The 22,848-nt window shown below is 44.1% G+C and overlaps 1 protein-coding gene across 1 annotated transcript in view; it reads left to right on the forward strand.

The window, feature by feature from the left end:
• Positions 1-2,921: 2,921 nt before the first annotated feature.
• Positions 2,922-22,848, forward strand: part of RDH5 (retinol dehydrogenase 5) — a 92,339-nt gene continuing 72,412 nt past the window's right edge. The window contains exon 1 of the mRNA XM_077297504.1: positions 2,922-3,158. The gene's annotated coding sequence lies outside the window, so the exon portion shown is untranslated. The remainder of the gene's footprint in view (positions 3,159-22,848) is intronic.

Consider the following 22,848-nt stretch of genomic DNA (forward strand, 5'->3'; position numbering starts at 1 on the left):
GGGAGTGTATTATACTATATGGAGGATTATGGAGAGTGTATTATACTATATGGAGGACTAGGGGGTGTATTATACTGTATTGAGGAAAATGGGGTGTGCATTGTACTATATGGAGGACTATGTTAAGTGTATTATACTATATGAAGGACTATGGGGAGTGTATTATACTATTTTGAGGACTATATGCACATTATACTTTATGGAGGACTATGGGGCACATTATACTATATGGAGGACTATGGGGTGTGCATTATACTATGTGGAGGACTATGAGGTGCATTATACTAAACAAGCAAAATGCTGCCTAGTAATCAAATGTTTGGATTGTTTATGCCAGAACAAAAATCATTGTTCTCAGCAGCACATCGCCCAGTGAAAACTGCAGATATGCTGCTGATACTATGATACTGTAGGGTGATTTACTAGTGATTGTTCTGTGTCCATTATCTTTCTTCAGCCGGTGTAAAGTGCCGAGAAACAAGCGCTGAATTACTTCAATGTTGTCGATTGTGCTCATTTAAAGGCCTGAACTCATCGCATGGAAATACAACTGAACTTTTTCTGTGTAATGGTGAAATATGTGAGCATTTGGGGCCACCCCGGAGCACGAGCATATCATTAACTCAAAACTAAAAATGAAGATTAAACAACAACCACAAGACAGATTTCATCAACCAAGGTAACATTTTAATCAGTATAACGGCGCCGACCTGACACTGTCTGTAGGTTACTCAGCACAATGTAGCTGACAGGTTCACTTTAACTAGAACACCTTGTTGCAGGAGATTATCTGGTATGGCAGATGACCATATTCCAGTTGAGGACTGGGTGTAGAATTTGTCTGACATCAATAATGGGTCTGGAATTACCATAATTCACTGTTTTGAGTATTTGTTGTGAGAAATAGGGTGGCACTGTAATCACTTACTGAAAATAATACGTGACTCTTAAATATACTGCAAGTGGATCTCTCAAAATACTTGACCATTTTTTTTTTATTTTTACAATGTCAGATGTTGCCTGGATGGTCTGAGAATAGTGCTTAAAGTGGTTTTCCATAAATGTCTAGTAGATGCGGGGGTCCGCCTCTGGGACCCCTATCTTAAGAGCAGGGTTCTGTCATCCACCATTCTGGCTTACGCTCCTTTATTTGCCAGAAGTGGCAATGAATGGAGAGAGCGGCGCATGTGCCACCACCTTTCCACTCATTGATGGTCAAATGCCAGCCAGAACTGGAGATTGGGGTATTTCTGGTTTTGGAGATACCGTAGCTGAGAGTCCCAGAGGTGGCATTGATTGGAGAAACCTAGTGCATGTGCGGCCACCTCTCCACTCACTGGCAGCTAAATGCTAGCTGGAACTGGAGAGTGGGGGGGGGGGGAATCATTGTTCTGGAGATAGGTGAGGGTCAGAAAGGTGGAACCCACATCTTTTGCAATGAAGTAAATGTATCTAGTGAGACAACACCCAGAGGTGTATCTAGCCTTTCCTGCACCCGGGGCAAAGGATCAGTTTGCCCCCCCCAAAACCTCCCCCATTTGAACCTTAACTCTATTGAAACCGTATGACCAAGCCAAGGTACATTCCTGAATTTCCTACAGAAATTAATTATGGCCCCATAAGATGCTCCATACAGACACTTGCCCCATATAGTGCTGCACAAACGTTAATTATGGCCCCATACAGACACTTGCCCCATATAATGCTGCACAAACGTTGATTATGGCCCCATATAGACATTTGCCCTATATAGTGCTGCACAAACGTTGATTATGGCCCCATAAGATGCTCCATATCGACACTTGCCCCATATAGTGCTGCACAAACGTTATGGCCCCATAAGACACTCCATACAGACACTTGCCCCATATAATGCTGCACAAACGTTGACTATGGCCCCATATAGACATTTGCCCTATATAGTGCTGCACAAACGTTGATTATGGCCCCATAAGATGCTCCATATAGACACTTGCCCCATATAGTGCTGCACAAACGTTATGGCCCCATAAGACACTCCATACAGATACTTGCCCCATAGAGTACTGCACAAACTTTATGACCCCATAAGATGCTCCATACAGACACTTGCCCCATTTGCTGTTGCTGCGATAAAAAAATATCACATACTCACCTCTCCGTCGCTCAGGCCCACGGCACTTTCAATATTCACCGCTACTCGTTCCGGCGCCGCTCCATCTTCAGCGTCTTCTGCACTGATGTTCAGGCAGAGGGCGCGCACTATCCACATCACCGCGCCCTCTGACCTCAGCGTCGCTGCAGAAGAAGCTGAAGACGGAGCGGCGCTGGAACGAGGAGCAGGTGAATATGGCGCAGCGCTGCGATCCCCGTTATACTCACCTGCTCCTGGTGCAGTGCAGTCCCTGCTTCCCCGGCGCCGGCAGCTTCTTCCTGTACTGAGCACAGTCACCGTTACCGCTCATTATAGTAATGAATATGTGGCTCCACCCCTATGGGAGCGGTACCATGTAACTGCTCAGTACAGGAAGAAGCTGGGCGCCGGGGAGCCAGGGACGTGCAGGGACCGCGCCGGGAGCAGGTGAGTATAATTAGACAGCCCCCGCTCCCCCTCCCCTGCCGACCCCTGGGTATGACTCGACAAGGAGCCTCCTTGGACCGCCGCATCATCAGGCGGCCCGCTGGCGCCCCCCTGTCGGCTGCGCCCGGGGCACATGCCCTGGCTGACCCCCCCTGGATACGCCACTGACAACCCCTATAATGTATACTTAAGCAGATATTTCTAACAACACATGTACATAAACCAGGATCACTCCCAATCTGTCCCTAACACCACTAGATTTGATTCCTGTTTGATGTTTCCTTGCCGCCTTTCCTCATATGCTCTCATTCAGCAATAGCAGTGCTAAGTGTTAATAGCTCAGCCTCCTCCTTATCCCCCCTCTGTAAGTCTAGGAAAATCTCTCCTTTAAAGCCGATGGACTTTGACTACCACAACCGTTTTCACAATCTGTTTTCACAATTAACCAGACAGAGCGGAGCGCGGCACAACACTGCACAGAGGTAAAGAGTTGCTACAACTAATCACAAAAGCTGCTGACAGCTGTTTCCAGGGACCCAAGATCCTGCTCCACCCAAATATTGTATAGGAAACAGGAAAAGCCTAAGGGATTGTGAAGGTAGGAGCCGCTATCACACTGTCTGCTGTGCGCATTTCATGTCACTGACAGGCACTGCTGTCACAATAAACTCTCTGTTAATATTTAACCCCATCTTTGCTAAGTGACGACATGTTGGGTTGTGTCATTTATCATTTCAGTGCAAATGTTACAGCTTACACAAGAATACAGCAGCTATGGGAAGTTTCACATGTAATGCCATGTTCTAGATATGACGGATGATACAATGCATGTATAGGGCATTGCAGGGGCATGTAACGTTTACTGATGTTTTATTTTATGTGCATTTTTTGGGGTATTTGAAGCTTATGACCTTCAAATAAGAACATCCATTTATCCACTGGTGCTTGGCTGCTTTTCCAAGGTCTTTGGATCAACATTCCAGTTTACTCTAAGCTTTTGATAAAGAATTAGTGAACCAAAAAGCTTCTATTTTATATAATAGACTGAGAATGGATTCATGCGACATTGAAGGTGCCTGTCACAGCTTACTATATCTATGACAAATGGGACGTTTAATGTTAAGACTTGCAAGCCATGAAGTTTTCAGAAAAAAATGCTTGTTGAATAGACAATTGCATCTACTGATTGTGATGTTTAAAATTTACACGGAAAAAAAAAAAAAAAAAATCACACTGTATCTCATCAATATGAGATTGGTAGAGGTCCTACGCCTATCAATCACTACTGATAAGCTGATATCTGCTTTAGGAATGGCCGAATATAAACAATGTATGTCGTAGAGAAAAATAAAATCCATACAGAGATCTCCAGAGAAAGGGACATATCACCCTCACATTGAACATATGGAAAAGTGAAAAAAAAAAAAAAATTATAACAAGGAAAGAGGGCTAACACCTCCATCTTCATTGAAGCAGCGGCCCCCTGCAGTGACCAGATAACTAAAGTAGGAAGACCTGCTCTGGTAACCAGTCACCAAAATGGGAATTAGTTTACACAGAGACATAAACTTCCTCTCATGAAATAATCTTCTTAGACTTTTTGTCTCCAGTGGCCAGATATGAATATTGGGTTTTGCATTGATCCAATGTTTATGGGATATAGATTTTTGGCATCGTAGCGAAAGGATGAACAGAACGCATTCACTTACATCAATTTTGGGCCACTATAACCCCTTCAACTTAATAATGGTCTGATGGATGGTGCTATCTATGTCACATTTCATCTCTATAGAAAGGTAAAATCATGATAGGAAGCATGGTGATGATTTCTACAGCCTGGGACCTCCATGGGCAAAGATATTCTGTTAGTTGGAGATCTCAAAATTTGGAAAGGTCGAGCACATCCCACAAACCTCCCCCACATGAGCTCATCAAGGGGAGGTATGTAGGCGTAACTTTAATCTAATGAAAAGCCGAAATTGGGTTTGTAGCTTTATTATCGGTCCTTGGAAGGTGTAGCTTTGCTATGGATTCTGTCCGTTTCCTATGGAATACTTCCTTCCGCTAAACTCAGTCATTTCTGTAACATTAGGTTTAGTAGTTTTTTTTTCGTTATTGCTTTTAATTTTATGTAACTGTGTATATCATATTGTTTTGTTACCATTTTGTATAATCTTTGTATAATTTTTCATAAACACTGCCTACTTTTCTGGATTAAGTACAGTGGGGGAAATAATTATTTGATCACTTGCTGATTTTGCACATTTGCCCACTGGCAAATACATGAACAGTCTATAAACGTAAGGGTAGGTTAATTTTAACATTGAGAGATAGAATATGAAAAATAAAATCCAGAAAATCCCATTTTATAAATTATATAAATTTATTTGCATTTTGCAGTGAGAAATAAGTATTTGATCCCCTACCAACCATTAAAAGTTCTGGCACCTACTGACCAGTTAGACGCTCCTAATCAACTCGTTGATTGCATGAAAGACAGCTGTCCTACATTGCCACCTTTATAAAAGACTCCTGTCCACAGATCCAATTAATCAGACAGACTCACCTCTACAACATGGGCAAGACCAAATAGCTTTCTAAGGATGTCAGGGACAAGATCATAGACAAAGCTAGAACGGGCTACAAAACCATAAGTAAGATGCTGGGAGAGAAGGAGACAACTGATGGTGCAATAGTAAGAAAATGGAAGATATACAAAATGACTGTCAATCAACATCGATCTGGGGCATCATGGAAAATCTCACCTTGTGAGGCATCCTTGATCACGTGGAAGGTGAGAGATTAGCCTAAAACTACACAGGGTAAACTTGTTAATGATCTCAAGGCAGCTGGGACCGCAGTCACCAAGAAAACCATTGATAACACATTAAGCCGTAAAGGTTTAAAATCCTGCAGTGCTCGCAAGGTCCCCCTGCTCAAGAAGCTCATGTGCAGGCCCATCTGAAGCTTGCCAATGAACACCTGGATAATTCTGTGAGTGATTGGAAGAAGGTGCTGTGGTCAGATGAGACAAAAATTGAGCTCTTTGGCATTAAATCAACTCGCCGTGTTTGGAGGAAGAGAAATGCTGCCTAAGAACCAAAGAACACTATCCCCACTGTCAAGCATAGAGGAGGAAGCATTATGTTTTGGACGTGTTTCTCTGCTAAGTGCACAGAACTACTTCACCTCATCAATGGGAGAATGAATGGAGCCATGTTCCGTAAAATCCTGAGTGACAACCTCCTTCCCTTCAGGACATTAAAATGGGTTGTGACTGGGTCTTCCAGCAAGACAATGGCCCAAAACATACAGCCATGTATTTAAAATTTAATAGCTCTGTTCTTGCTTTGAAACACTGAAGCCATATGCTACCTGTAAGCTCACTGGGAGTTCCCCATTAACTGGCCTAGCAGTGGAAGCTGCTGCGGCCTCGTCCATCACTCGTCACTCAATTGCATAATTGTCCTGATGATTGGAAAAAAACTAAATGTCCGGACCACAGTTTTTGGCACACATTGCTGTGTAAATGCCAACTTATCAGAATGCCTAATCCTTATAGCGTCTATAAAAGGCACATGTGTATTAGAACTAAACTGAAAAGTGAGGGAACAAATTACCTTGTCTGACAGACCATGTTTTCTTTTTCTTGAGCACGACCAGGTGTGTGTGCATGGCTTTACTGGGAAACAGATAGCAGCAGAATTATGAATGCTGCCACACTATAAAAAATTATTCAGTGATGCATTAAGAAACATGACTAAAGGTCCACATAGACTCCAGAGAAAAGTCAGCCAAAACAGGCAACCATTCGTTACCTGCCTTGTTGAAACAAGATCAATGGCCTATCAATGAACGATTATTATTATCGCTCAATAGACTAATCAGAGATGTTGGATTTTTTTTTTGCAAATCATAAGTACTGGCTATATCATCGGCCAAAGAAATCCAACATGGCCAATATTGTCTTAGGTGATTTTTCTTAATTCCATATTTCACTCGTGTATTCGGACCTTAAGGCCGGCGTCACACTAGCGAGTTTTACGGACGTAAGAGCGCAGAAAATACATCCGTAAAACTCGCCAAACAAACGGCACAATTATTCTCAATGGGGCTGCTCCTATCAGCCGTATATTACGGTTCAGTATTATACGGCTTTCTACGGCCGTACAAAATCGCAGCATGCTGCGTTTGTCAGCGTATTGCGCAAAAAAACGCCAATGAAAGTCTATGGGGGCGAGAAAAATACGGATTCCACATGGACCAGCAGTGTGACTTGCGAGAAATACGCTGCGGTGTTAGTGAAAAGCCGGTAATTCAATTGCCGGCTTTTCATTTCTCCTTCCCAAACCCGACAGGATATGAGACATGGTTTACATACAGTAAACCATCTCATATCCCCTTTTTTTTTGCATATTCCACACTACTAATGTTAGTAGTGTGTATGTGCAAAATTTGGGCGCTGTAGCTGCTAAAATAAAGGGTTAAATCGCGGAAAAAAATGGCGTGGGCTCCCGCGCAATTTTCTCCGCCAGAGCGGTAAAGCCAGTGACTGAGGGCAGATATTAATAGCCAGGAGAGGGTCCATGGTTATTGGCCCCCCCTGGCTACAAACATCTGCCCCCAGCCACCCCAGAAAAGGCACATCTGGAAGATGCGCCTATTCTGGCACTTGGCCACTCTCTTCCCACTCCCGTGTAGCGGTGGGATATGGGGTAATGAAGGGTTAATGCCACCTTGCTATTGTAAGGTGACATTAAGCCAGATTAATAATGGAGAGGCGTCAATTATGTCACCTATCCATTATTAATCCAATTGTCTGAAAGGGTTAAAAAACACACACACACATTATTAAAAATTATTTTAATGAAATAAACACACAGGTTGTTTTAATATTTTATTGCTCTCTCAATCCACCTAAGACCCTCGCTTGGCAAAATAATAAACCCACAATATACATACCCTCTGATGAACCGTCACGTCCCACGAGGTAATCCATCTGAAGGGGTTAAAATATTTTACAAGCAGGAGCCCTGCTAATGCAGCTGTGCTCGTGCTTGTAAGCCCCGGCGAATGAAGGAAATGTAGGTCAATTACCTATAGTTACCTTCAGTCGCGGTGATGCGCCCCCTGCAGGTTGTCCTCATGAACTGCAGCCTGGGAACTTTTTCCCACGCTCCAGGTCATATGAGGACATCCACCAGGGGGCGCATCACCGCGACTGAAGTACAGCACTTGTTTGATCCTTTGTCTTCAATATTCTGGCTCTATCTACGAGAACTTTTTATTACTCTACGTGTAATATTTACAGTGGGGCAAAAAAGTATTTAGTCATTCAGCAATAGTGCAAGTTCCACCACTTAAAAAGATGAGAGGCGTCTGTAATTTACATCATAGGTAGACCTCAACTATGGGAGACAAACTGAGAAATAAAAATCCAGAAAATCACATTGTCTGTTTTTTTATCATTTTATTTGCATATTATGGTGGAAAATAAGTATTTGGTCAGAAACAAACAATCAAGATTTCTGGCTCTCACAGACCTGTAACTTCTTTTTTAAGAGTCTCCTCTTTCCTCCACTCATTACCTGTAGTATTGGCACCTGTTTAAACTAGTTATCAGTATAAAAAGACACCTGTGCACACCCTCAAACAGTCTGACTCCAAACTCCACTATGGTGAAGACCAAAGAGCTGTCAAAGGACACCAGAAACAAAATTGTAGCCCTGCACCAGGCTGGGAAGACTGAATCTGCAATAGCCAACCAGCTTGGAGTGAAGAAATTAACAGTGGGAGCAATAATTAGAAAATGGAAGACATTCAAGACCACTGATAATCTCCCTCGATCTGGGGCTCCACGCAAAATCCCACCCCGTGGGGTCAGAATGATCACAAGAACGGTGAGCAAAAATCCCAGAACCACGCGGGGGGACCTAGTGAATGAACTGCAGAGAGCTGGGACCAATGTAACAAGGCCTACCATAAGTAACACACTATGCCACCATGGACTCAGATCCTGCAGTGCCAGACGTGTCCCACTGCTTAAGCCAGTACATGTTCGGGCCCGTCTGAAGTTTGCTAGAGAGCATTTGGATGATCCAGAGGAGTTTTGGGAGAATGTCCTATGGTCTGATGAAACCAAACTGGAACTGTTTGGTAGAAACACAACTTGTCGTGTTTGGAGGAAAAAGAATACTGAGTTGCATCCATCAAACACCATACCTACTGTAAAGCATGGTGGTGGAAACATCATGCTTTGGGGCTGTTTCTCTGCAAAGGGGCCAGGACGACTGATCCGGGTACATGAAAGAATGAATGGGGCCATGTATCGTGAGATTTTGAGTGCAAACCTCCTTCCATCAGCAAGGGCATTGAAGATGAAACGTGGCTGGGTCTTTCAACATGACAATGATCCAAAGCACACTGCCAGGGCAACGAAGGAGTGGCTTTGTAAGAAGCATTTCAAGGTCCTGGAGTGGCCTAGCCAGTCTCCAGATCTCAACCCTATAGAAAACCTTTGGAGGGAGTTGAAAGTCCGTGTTGCCAAGCGAAAAGCCAAAAACATCACTGCCCTAGAGGAGATCTGCATGGAGGAATGGGCCAACATACCAACAACAGTGTGTGGCAACCTTGTGAAGACTTACAGAAAACGTTTGACCTCTGTCATTGCCAACAAAGGATATATTACAAAGTATTGAGATGAAATTTTGTTTCTGACCAAATACTTATTTTCCACCATAATATACAAATAAAATGATAAAAAAACAGACAATGTGATTTTCTGGATTTTTTTTTCTCAGTTTGTCTCCCATAGTTGAGGTCTACCTATGATGTAAATTACAGACGCCTCTCATCTTTTTAAGTGGTGGAACTTGCACTATTGCTGAATGACTAAATACTTTTTTGCCCCACTGTATATGAAATACGTATCACCGCACCGGATCAGCACAGAAGAAAAATAAAATGTGAGTACAGTGTGAATTTCATGAATAAAAATGATCTGCCTGAGACATTCAGGGAATAAAACTAAATTTACATCTCGTAAAAAACATTTCTTTTTATTAAATCGTGACACACTGCCTATCTATAACAGGAACAACTTACTTTCCTGACAGATAACATATTTTATATTAGCAATCCAATTGTAGTGTGCAGAGATGGGAGCACAGAGCTGCCATAGCATATTATTTGATGCATGAGTGTCGATGTTAAAATAGGAAAAATTCCAGCATGTTGGAGAATACAGCGCAGACCATCTTATATATACACTGGGTACGGAAAGTATTCAGACCCCTTTAAATTTTTCACTCTTTGCTTCAATGCAGCCATTTGGTTAATTCAAAAAAGTTCATTTTTTCTCATTAATGTAATCAGAAGGTATGTATATTGTGGGTTTATTATTTTGCCAAGCGAGGGTCTTAGGTGGATTGAGAGAGCAATAAAATATTAAAACAACCTGTGTGTTTATTTCATTAAAATAATTTTTAATAATGTGTGTGTGTGTTTCTTAACCCTTTCAGACAATTGGATTAATAATGGATAGGTGACATAATTGACGCCTCTCCATTATTAATCTGGCTTAATGTCACCTTACAATAGCAAGGTGGCATTAACCCTTCATTACCCCATATCCCACCGCTACACGGGAGTGGGAAGAGAGTGGCCAAGTGCCAGAATAGGCGCATCTTCCAGATGTACCTTTTCTGGGGTGGCTGGGGGCAGATGTTTGTAGCCAGGGGGGGCCAATAACCATGGACCCTCTCCTGGCTATTAATATCTGCCCTCAGTCACTGGCTTTACCGCTCTGGCGGAGAAAATTGCGCGGGAGCCCACGCCATTTTTTTCCGCAATTTAACCCTTTATTTTAGCAGCTACAGCGCCCAAATTTTGCACATACACACTACTAACATTAGTAGTGTGGAATATGCAAAAAAAAAGGGGATATGAGATGGTTTACTGTATGTAAACCATGTCTCATATCCTGTCGGGTTTGGGAAGGAGAAATGAAAAGCCGGCAATTGAATTACCGGCTTTTCACAGATATCGCGCTGAATTAAATCTAAATACAGAATATATATATATGTGTCTCAATGACATATATATATGTATATATATACACTGTATATATGTTTTCCCGAACATTTGAGCACATAAATCCATTAGATGTCGGTTTTGCAAGCCTGCGAGAAAATATCGCAGTACGGATGCCATACGGATTACATACGGAGGATGCCATGCGCAAAATACGCTGCCACACCCTGCCTACGGATCACTATTTTGGGAACATTTCTCCGTATTACGGCCGTATTACGGCCGTAAAAAAATGGACCGTATTGTCTTAAGCCGAGTGTGACTCCAGCCTGTCACACCTTCAGTATTTGATCAGTATTTTACATCAGTATTTGTAAGCAGAAATCAGGAGTGGGTGATAAATACAGAAGTGGTGACATGTTTCTATTATACTTTTCCTCCGATTGTAAGCTAAAATCAGGAGTGGAACAATTACTGATGTGAATTACTGACCAATTACTGAACGTGTGAATGTGGCCTAAGGTTACGTTCCCACAATGCGTTTTTGGTGAATTTTTTAGGTTACTTGCATGTTTAAAAAAATAAGCAGCCTATCTTACATATTGGTTGCAGAAATGCTGCAGTAAATCTGTAACATCACAAACTCACCAAAAAGCTCATTGTGGGAACGTAACGTGAAAGGTCAAGGTAATGTCTTGGCCACCAAATTCATCAGATCATTAATCTAGTTGAATATCTGATAAAACAAACCCCATCAATGGAGGCTCCACCTTGCTATCTGTAGGGCTGACAGGATCTTCTGCTATAGCCAGATGCCATGGGACATCTGCAGAGGTCTTGTGGAGTTCATACCTTAAAGGGGTTATTCGGGACTTATTGTTTTTTTCCTGTGAAGAAAATAACTTACCAGTAGGTAGTTGCTATCTACCTGCCTGTTATAAAATAATATCCCCTGCTCAGGCTGCAATTTTACTACTAGTTCCTTTGACTTCATGTCAATAGAGCAGCTCCTTCTCTTCCGCTCTACTCTGTCAATGGGACATCAGTTTCAATGTCATGCTGATTGATAGCCGACTTCCTGTAGTTAAGCAGTCGGGAGCCAGCTATCAATCAACATGACCTCATCAGTGATGCCCCAGTGACAGATCAGACTGGAAGAGAAGGAGGTGCTCTGTGCTCTGTCGACATGACGTCACAGCAAGCAGGAGAATCGTCAGCAGGAGCGTTCCATGACTGTTCTGAGCCAGAAGAGATCATTGTCAGGCAGAGCAAGCAGGTAGTTAGCAAGTACCTAGGAAAAAAAAATAAAACTCCCAGAAAAAACCCTTTAATGGGTCTGACCTGGTTTAGCTGCAGAAAGGTGGCATGCTAATTATTGGGCAGGTAGTTTTTGTGTTATGGTTTCTCAATGTATGTGTGTGCCTGTAGCAAGCGCTTGTTTGCATTTTAAAGATTCTCTTTATACTGATGACTTCTGCTAATTGTTTTTTAAGTAAACAGCAATCTGATCATTGTAACAGCATAGAAGGGTATGAGCATGGAGTAAGACAAGGGCAGTAATTTAATGGTCAATGTACTGTACATGTACAGTGGGTATGGAAAGTATTTATACTCCTTTAAATTTTTCACTCTTTGCTTCATTGCAACCATTTGGTAAATTCAAAAAAGTTCATTTTTTTCTCATTAATGTACACTCTGCACCCCATCCTGACTGAAACAAAACAAAAATGTAGAAATTGTTGCAAATTTATTAAAAAAAGAAAAACTGAAATATCACATTGTCATAAGTATTCAGACCCTTTGCTCGGTATTGAGTAGAAGCACCCCTTTGAGCTAGTACAGCCATGAGTCTTCTTGGGAATGATGCAACAAGTTTTTCACACCAGGATTTGGGGATCCTCGGCCATTCTTCCTTGCAGATCCTCTCCAGTTCTGTCAGGTTGGATGGTGAATTTTGGTGGACAGCCATTTTCAGGTCTCTCCAGAGATGCTCAATTGGGTTTAGGTCAGGGCTCTGGCTGGGCCAGTCAAGAATGGTCACAGAGTTGTTCTGAAGCCACTCCTTTGTTATTTTAGCTATGTGCTTAGGGTCATTGTCTTCTTGGAAGGTGAAGCTTTGGCCAAGTCGTAGGTCCAAAGCTCTCTGGAAGAGGTTTTCATCCTGAATATCTCTGTACTTGGCCGCATTTATGTTTCCTTCAATGACAACCAGTCGTCCTGTCCCTGCAGCTGAAAAACACCCCCATAGAATAATGCTACCACCTGTTTCACTGTTGGGATTGTATTGGACAGGTGATGAGCAGTGCCTGGTTTTCTCCACACATACCACTTAGAGTTATCACCAAAAAGGTCTATATTTGTCTCATCAGACCAGAGAATCTTATTTCTCATAAGAAGTCTGGTAGTCCTTCATGTGTTTTTAGCAAACTATGAGGGCTTTCATATGTCTTGCACTGAAGAGAGGCTTCTGTCGGGCCACTCTGCCACAAAGGCCCGACTGGTGGAGGGCTGCAGTGATAGTTGACTTTGTGGAACTTTCTCCCATGTCCCTAATGCATCTGTGAAGCTCAGTCACAGTGATCTTGGGGTTCTTCTTTACCTCTCTCACCAAGGCTCTTCTCCCACGATTGCTCAGTTTGGCTGGATGGCCAGGTCTAGGAAGACTTCTGGTGGTCCCAAACTTCTTCCTTTTAAGGATTATGGAGGCCACTGTGCTCTTAGGAACCTTTAGTACTGCAGAAATTATTTTGCAACCTTGGCCAGACGTGTGCCTTGCCACAATTCTGTCTCTGAGCTCCTTGGCCAGTTCCTTTGACCTCATGATTCTCATTTGGTCTGACATGCACTGTGAGCTGTGAGGTCTTATATAGACAGGTCTGTGCCTTTCCAAATCAACTCCTATCAGTTTAATTAAACACAGCTGGACTCCAGTGAAGGAGTAGAACCATCTCAAGATCTCAAGGAGGATCACAAGGAAATGGACAGCATGTGACTTAAATATGAGTGTTTGAGCAAAGGGTCTGAATACTTATGACGATGTGATATTTCAGTTTTTCATTTTTATTAAATTGGCTAAAATTTCTACATTTCTGTTTTTTAGTCAAGATGGGGTGCGGCGTCATGGAATGATCGCGTCCCTGCAGATCGGGTGAAGGGGTTAACTCCTATTTTACCCGATCTGCAGGGAGAGGGGGAGTGGTACTTCAGCCCAGGGGGGGTGGCTTCACCCCCCCCCCGTGGCTACGATCGCTCTGATTGGCTGTTGAAAGTGAAACTGCCAATCAGAGCGATTTGTAATATTTCACCTAAAAAACTGGTGAAATATTACAATCCAGCCATGGCCGATGCTGCAATACCATCGGCCATGGCTGGAAAACCTGAAGTGACCCCCCCCCACCCCACCGATCGCCCCCCCAGTGCTCCGTTATGGGGTCCGGTCCCCTCCGTCCTGTGCTCCGCTCCCCCGTCCTCCTGCCCGCTCCCCCCCTGCTCCTATGTCACCCCCCGGTGCTCCGACGCCCCCCCCCCGTGCCCCGATCTCCCCCCCCTTATACTTACCGAGGCTCCCGGTGTCGGTCCGTCTCCTCGCTGGGCGCCGCCATCTTCCAAAATGGCGGGCGCACTGAGCATGCCGGCAGATTCATTACAAGTACATTTTGATCGCTGTGGTAGGTTCTATCACAGCGATCAAAATAAAAAAATAATAAATAAACCCCCCCCCTTTATCACCCCCATAGGTAGGGACAATAATAAAATAAAGAAAATATTTTTTTTTCTTTTTCCACTAGGGTTAGGGTTAGAACTAGGGTTAGAACTAGGGGTAGGGTTAGGGGTAGGGTTAGGGTTACGGGTAGGGTTAGGGTTAGGGGTAGGGTTATGGCATGTGCACACAGAGCGGATCGTCCGCGGATCGTCCGCGGATCGGCAGCGGATCGGCAGCGGATCCGCAGCGGATCGGCCGCGGATCCGCAGCGGATCCGCAGCGGATCGGCCGCGGATCCGCAGCGCATCGGCCGCGGATCCGCAGGGGATCGGCCGCGGATCCGCAGCGCATCGGCCGCGGATCTGCAGCGGATTGGCCGCGGATCCGCAGCGGATTGGCCGCGGATCCGCAGCGGATTGGCCGCTGCGAATTCGAAGCAGTTTTCCATCAGGTTTACAGTACCATGTACACCTAAGGAAAACCAAATCCGCTGTGCCCATGGTGCGGAAAATTCCGTGCAGAAACGCTGCATTGTATTTTCCGCAGCATGTCAATTCTTTGTGCGGATTCCGCTGCGTTTTACACCTGTTCCTCAATAGGAATCCGCAGGTGAAATCCGCACAAAAAAACACTGGAAATCTGCTGTAAATCCGCAGGTAAAACGCAGTGCCTTTTACCTGCAGATTTTTCAAAAATCGTGCGGAAAAATCTCACACGAATCCGCAACGTGGGCACATAGCCTTAGGGTTAGGGTTGGAATTAGAGTTAGGGTTGGAATTAGGGCTAGGGTTTGAAATAGGGTTAAGATTAGGCTTGTGGTTAGGGTTACGGATAGGGTTAGGGGTGTGTTGGGGTTACAGTTGTGGTTAGGGTTGGGATTAGGGTTACGGTTGGGATTAGGGTTAGGATTAGGGTTGGAATTAGGGTTACGGGTGTGTTGCGGTTAGGGTTGTGGTTAGGGGTGTGTTGGGGTTAGGGTTGTGATTAGGGTTATGGCTACAGTTGGGATTAGGATTAGGGGTGTGTTGGGGTTAGTGTTGAAGTTAGAATTGAGGGGTTTCCACTGTTTAGGCACATCAGGGGTCTCCAAACGCAACATGTCGCCACCATTGATTCCAGCCAATCTTGCGTTCAAAAAGTCAAATGGTGCTCCCGCCCTTCCAAGCCCCGACGTGCGCCCAAACAGTGGTTTACCCCCACATTTGGGGTACCAGTGTACTCAGGACAAACTGGGCAACAACTGTTGGGGTCCAATTTCTCCTGTTACCCTTGCAAAAATAAAAAATTACTTGCTACAACATAATTTTTGAGGAAAGAACAATTATTTTTTATTTTCACGGCTCTGCGTTATAAACTTCTGTGAAGCACTTGGGGGTTGAAAGTGCTCACCACACATCTAGATAAGTTCCTTCGGGGGTCTAGTTTCCAAAATGGGGTCACTTGTGGGGTGTTTCTACTGTTTAGGTACATCAGGGGCTCTGCAAACGTAACATGATGCCCGCAGACCATTCCATCAAAGTCTGCATTCCAAAACGTCACTACTTCCCTTCCGAACCCCGACGTGTGCCAAAACAGTGGTTTACCCCCACATATTGGGTATCAGCGTACTCAGGAGAAACTGGACAACAACTTTTGGGGTCTAATTTCTCCTGTTACTCTTGCAAAAATAAAAAAATTCTGGGCTAAAAAAATATTTTTGAGGAAAGGAAACACATTTTTTATTTTCACGGCTCTGCGTTATAAACTTCTGTGAAGCACTTGGGTGTTCAAAGTGCTCACTACACATCTAGATAAGTTCCCTTGGGGGTCTAGTTTCCAAAATGGAGTCAATTGTGGGGAGTTCCTACTGTTTAGGCACATCAGGGGCTCTGCAAACGCAACCTGACGCCCGCAGAGCATTCCATCAAAGTCTGCATTTCAAAACGTCACTACTTCCCTTCCGAACCCCGACGTGTGCCAAAACAGTGGTTTACCCCACATATGGGGTATCAGTGTACTCAGGAGAAACTGGACAACAACTTTTGGGGTCCAATTTCTCCTGTTACCCTTGGGAAAATAAGAAATTGTGGGCTAAAAAATCATTTTTGAGAAAAGAAAAATTATTTTTTATTTTCATGGCTCTGCGTTATAAACTTCTGTGAAGCAACTGGGGGTTCAAAGTGCTCACCACACATCTAGATTAGTTCCTTGGGAGGTCTAGTTTCCAAAATGGGGTCACTTGTGCGGGAGCTCCAATGTTTAGGCACACAGGGGCTCTCCAAACGCGACATGGTGTCCGCTAATGATTGGAGCTAATTTTCCATTCAAAAAGCCAAATGGCGTGCCTTCCCTTCCGAGCCCTGCCGTGCGCCCAAACAGTGGTTTACCCCCACATATGGGGTATCATCGTAATCAGGACAAACTGGACAACAACATTTGGGGTCCAATTTCTCCTATTACCCTTGGGAAAATAAAAAATTCTGGGCTAAAAATCATTTTTGAGGAAAGAAAAATTATTTTTTTATTTTCACGGCTCTGCGTTATAAACTTCTGTGAAGCACCTGGGGGTTATAAGTGCTCACTATGCATCTAGATAAGTTCCTTGGGGGTCTAGTTTCCAAAATGGGGTCACTTGTAGGGGAGCTCCAATGTTTAGGCACACAGGGGCTCTCCAAAAGCGACATGGTGTCCGCTAACGATTGGAGCTAATTTTCCATTCAAAAAGTCAAATGGCACGCCTCCCCTTTCCGAGCCTTGCCGTGCACCCAAACAGTGGTTTACCCCCACATATGAGGTATCGGCATACTCAGGAGAAATTGCCCAACAAATTTTAGGATCCATTTTATCCTGTTGCCCATGTGAAAATGAAAGAATTGAGGCTAAAAAAAATTTTGTGTGAAAAAAAAGTACTTTTTCATTTTTGCGGATCAATTTGTGAAGCACCTGGGGGTTTAAAGTGCTCACTATGCCTCTAGATGAGTTCCTTGGGGGGTCTAGTTTCCAAAATGGGGTCACTTGTGGAGGAGCTCCAATGTTTAGGCACACAGGGGCTTTCCAAACGCGACATGGTGTCCGCTAACGATGGAGATAATTTTTCATTCAAAAAGTCAAATGGCGCTCCTTCCCTTCCGAGCCTTACCATGTGCCCAAACAGTGGTTTACCCCCACATGTGAGGTATTGGTGTACTCAGGAGAAATTGCCCAACAAAATTTAGGATCCATTTTATCCTGTTGCCCATGTGAAAATTAAAAAATTGAGGCTAAAATAATTTTTTTGTGAAAAAAAAGTACTTTTTCATTTTTACGGATCAATTTGTGAAGCACCTGGGGGTTTAAAGTGCTCACTATGCCTCTAGATGAGTTCCTTGGGGGGTCTAGTTTCCAAAATGTGGTCACTTGTGGGGGAGCTCCAATGTTTAGGCACACGGGGGCTCTCCAAACGCGACATGGTGTCCGCTAAAGATTGGAGCCAATTTTTCATTCAAAAAGTCAAATGGCGCTCCTTCCCTTCCGAGCCCTGCCGTGCGCCCAAACAGTGGTTTACCCCCACATATGAGGTATCAGCGTACTCAGGACAAATTGGACAACAACGTCCGTGGTCCAGTTTCTCCTTTTACCCTTGGGAAAATAAAAAATTGTTGCTAAAAGATCATTTTTGTGACTAAAAAGTTAAATGTTCATTTTTTACTTCCATGTTGCTTCTGCTGCTGTGAAACACCTGAAGGGTTAATAAACTTCTTGAATGTGGTTTTGAGCACCTTGAGGGGTGCAGTTTTTAGAATGGTGTCACTTTTGGGTATTTTCAGCCATATAGAACCCTCAAACTGACTTCAAATGTGAGGTGGTCCCTAAAAAAAATGGTTTTGTAAATTTTGTTGTAAAAATGAGAAATCACTGGTCAAATTTTAACCCTTATAACTTCCTAGCAAAAAAAAAATTTGTTTCCAAAATTGTGCTGATGTAAAGTAGACATGTGGGAAATGTTATTTATTAACTATTTTGTGTCACATAACTCTCTGGTTTAACAGAATAAAAATTCAAAATGTGAAAATTGCGAAATTTTCAAAATTTTTGCCAAATTTCCGTTTTTTTTACAAATAAACTCAGAAATTATCGACCTAAATTTACCACTAACATGAAGCCCAATATGTCACGAAAAAACAATCTCAGAATCGCTAGGATCCGTTGAAGCGTTCCAGAGTTATTACCTCATAAAGGGACACTGGTCAGAATTGCAAAAAACGGCAAGGTCATGAAGGGGTTAATGAGAAAAAAAATGAACTTTTTTGAATTAACCAAATGGCTGCATTGAAGCAAAGAGTGAAAAATTTAAAGGGGTCTGAATACTTTCCGTACCCAGTGTATATATAAGATGGTCTGCGCTGTATTCTCCAACATGCTGGAATTTTTCCTATTTTAACATCGACACTCATGCATCAAATAATATGCTATGGCAGCTCTGTGCTCCCATCTCTGCACACTACAATTGGATTGCTAATATAAAATATGTTATCTGTCAGGAAAGTAACAGTTGTTCCTGTTATAGATAGGCAGTGTGTCACGATTTAATAAAAAGAAATGTTTTTTACGAGATGTAAATTTAGTTTTATTCCCTGAATGTCTCAGGCAGATCATTTTTATTCATGAAATTCACACTGTACTCACATTTTATTTTTCTTCTGTGCTGATCTGGTGCGGTGATACGTATTTCATATAAATATTACACGTAGAGTAATAAAAAGTTCTCGTAGATAGAGCCAGAATATTGAAGACAAAGGATCAAACAAGTGCTGTACTTTTTGGTAGATTTACAGTCACAATGTAGGAGGGTATTCTCTCTTTTTATACCAACGGAATCATGCACAAGGGATCTCCAAAGTCATCAAACATACACAAATTAAGGAATTAGCTGGAGCCAAAGAGCTGTAAACAAATAAAAATTGGCCACAGAGTGGTTTACACAGACAACCAATAATCGAAAAAGACAACAAAATGGGGAAAGACACAAGTAACCTTGTACAATCTATATATATAATTGTCTAAGGGGTACTTCCATCTGTCTGTCCTCAACTTCCGTAACGGTTATTCATTCGCTGATTGGTCTCGCCAGCTGCCTGTCATGGCTGCCGCGACCAATCAGCGACGGGCACAGTCCAATTAGTCCCGCCCTACTCCCCTGCAGTCAGTGCCGGGCGGCCGCTCCATACTCCCCACAGTCACGGCTCACACAGGGTTAATGCCAGCGGTAACGGACCGCGTTATGCCGCGGGTAACTCACTCCGTTACCGCCGCTATTAACCCTGTGTGACCAAGTTTTTACTATTGACGCAGCCTATGCAGCATCAATAGTAAAAGGATCTAATGTTAAAAATAATAAACAAAAATAAAAAAACATTATATACTCACCTTCCGCCGCCTTTCCCGTTGCTCGCCACCCTCCGGTAACCGCTCTGTGCAAGCGGCAAGTTCCGGTAGCAAGGATCGTATGGCAGAAGGACCTGCCATGACGTCACAGTCATGTGACCGCGACGTCATGACAGGCCCTGCGCGCCTGCGCGAGCAGGACCTGCCATGACGTAACGGTCATGTGACCGTGATGTCATCACACCCTGGGACCGGAAGCTGCCGCCTGTACCACGCACAGGCGACAGAACTACAAGTATTGTGAGTATGTTAGAACTACAATCGGATCGGAAGGTGAGTATGTTTATTTTTTATTTTTAACCTGTGACATACGTAGCTGGGCAATCTACTACATAGCTGGGCAATATACTATGTGGCTGGGCAATATACTATGTGGCTGGGCAATATAAAACGTGGCTCTGTGCTGTATACTACGTCGCTGTGCAATATACTACGTCACTGGGCAATATACTACATGGCTGGGCAATATACTACGTTGCTGGGCAATATCCTACGTGACTGGGCAATATACTACGTCACTGGGCAATATACTACATGGCTCTGTGCTGTATACTACATCGCTGTGCAATATACTACGGCACTGGGCAATATACATTGCTGGGCAATATACTACGTCACTGGGCAATACGCTACATGGCTGGGCAATATACTACGTGGCTCTGTGCTGTATACTACGTCGCTGTGCAATATACTACGTCACTGGGCAATATACTACGTGGCTGGGCAATATACTACGTGGCTGGGCAATATACTACGTGGCTGTGCAATATACTACGTGGCTCTGTGCTGTATACTACATCACTGGGCAATATACTACGTCACTGGGCAATATACTACGTCACTGAGCAATATACTACGTGGCTGGGCTATATACTACGTGGCTGGGCTATATACTACGTCGCTGGGCAATATACTACGTGGGCTGTGCAATATACTACATGGACATGCATATTCTAGAATAACCGATGCGTTAGAATCGGGCCACCATCTAGTAAGACAATAAAATATCTCAGAGAAAATTATACCAGAGGACAATTAGAGTAACCCTAAATTGGTACCAGGGTAACCAAGCCGAGAAGGGAGAATCAATGAGATCCTCCTTGCTAGACCTGATTTCTATCTATACACATCAATATGTTCAGGACCTCTATTCATGCCAACTGCTGATTGGATGAGCATAAGAAAAGACACAGCAGAGCAGTGGTGAGGTCCTTGCACATGACAGTGCAGTGTGGAGCAATGTTGGGGTATGAGATCGTGTGCTCATCCTCTCTGGGGGAAAAGGGGTGAGGGCCCGGGGTGTTCTTTTGAATGTGGAAGGACTGGTGGATTTGTATGACTCGGCTGTCGGGACTCGGGACCAGTGTTGCAGAAGCACCAGATCTGGTGCTGCCAAGGTGTAGAGTGGAGCCTGTAGAATGGTACTACTGTTGGTGCTGTGTATTGTGCTGGAGACCAAGTGTGCCGTAGTTAGTACTGCTGGAGGTCTAGCAGGTGGGTGAGAGAGACCTCCAAACCGGTACCGAGAGTAAACCTCTCTGGGTGTAGAACAGTGGCTTAGTAGATGGGAGAGAGAGTTTGCAAGTGAAGAGATGCTTTGCAAAGGTAAGGTAGTTTAGAGAAGCAACGTCGTACTGTGGTTGTGCTGAGGGCACTAATCTGAAGCAGTGCAAGCAGTGGTGGACACAGACAGAAGAGGGCCCCTCTGCAAGAACGATATAGGGGCCCTTTGCAGCCCAATAACTCATCATAATGCACAATTACACTTGCTTTAAAGGTAGAAGCACTCCCTTAGGCTACGTTCACATTTGCGTTGTGCGCCGCAGCGTCGGCGCCGCAACGCACAACGCAAACAAAAACGCAGCAAAACGCATGCACAATGCTGCGTTTTGCGCCGCATGCGTCCTTTTTTTGATTGATTTTGGACGCAGCAAAAATGCAACTTGCTGCGTCCTCTGCGCCCGGACGCGTGCGCCGCAGTGACGCATGCGGCGCAAAACGCAAGTGCGACGCATGTCCATGCGCCCCCATGTTAAATATAGGAGCGCATGACGCATGCGGCGACGCTGCGGCGCAGACCGCAAATGTGAACGTAGACTTACCTCTTGGGCCCCTGTGCGAATGCACAGGTTGCACCAATGATATGTCCGCCTCTGAGTTCAAGAATGTCTGAGAGCGGCCAGACAGATTCCTAGCTGGAGACACCAAAAGCCCCTCATATACTTAAGATAACTGTTTACTGAATGTCAGATCGACTGATTGATCAGCCTGCAGCTATCTTCTCTGATTTTTGCATACAAAGGAGCCCTCACACTACCTAGTAGATGTCTTTTCTATGAGAGAGCCCCACAAGTCTCTTATGGCAGCAACTTATCTATTAGTGAACAAAAGGATTTGAAGTCCAAAATTGGCCATGCCCCATTAGCTAGCACGGACATCGTCTGTCAGGGTTCCACTATACACATTCAACTGTTGTCCAAACCGGTCTATAAATTTTGCCTACATTGCTCTAATTTGTTTGGAGCCCTTAGGCCACGTTCACACTTTGCGGCGTCCCTCTGCGGGTTCTCCCGCAGCAGAATTGATAAATCTGCAGGGCAAAACCGCTGCGGTTATCCCTGCAGATTTATCGCGGTTTGTTCCGCGGTTTCCGCTGCGGGATTACTCCTATACTATTGATGCTGCATATGCAGCAATATGCAGCATCAATAGTAATGTTAAAAATAATAAAAATTGGTTATACTCACCCTCCGATGTCCGGATCTTCTCGGCGCTGCACGCGGCGATCCGGTTCCAAAGATGCTGTGCCGAGAAGGACCTTCGTGACGTCACGGTCATGTGACCCAGGCGTCATCACGGTCATGTGACCGCGACATCACCGCAGGTCCTGTTCGCACAGCAACGCTGACCGACCGGCTGCATGCAGCGCTGAGAGGTGAGTATAACATGATTTTTTATTTTTATTCTTTTTTTTACCCCAAATATGGTTCCCAGGGCCTGGAGGAGAGTCTCCTCTCCTCCACCCCGGGTACCACCCGCACATTAACCGCTTACTTCCCGCAACGTGGGCACAGCCCCATGCGGGAAGTAAGCGGTTCAATGCATTTCTATGGGTGCAGAATCGCAGCGATTCTGCACAAAGAAGTGACAT

This window comes from Ranitomeya variabilis, chromosome 3 (assembly GCF_051348905.1).
Source record: "Ranitomeya variabilis isolate aRanVar5 chromosome 3, aRanVar5.hap1, whole genome shotgun sequence".
NCBI classification, from domain to species: Eukaryota; Metazoa; Chordata; class Amphibia; order Anura; family Dendrobatidae; genus Ranitomeya; species Ranitomeya variabilis.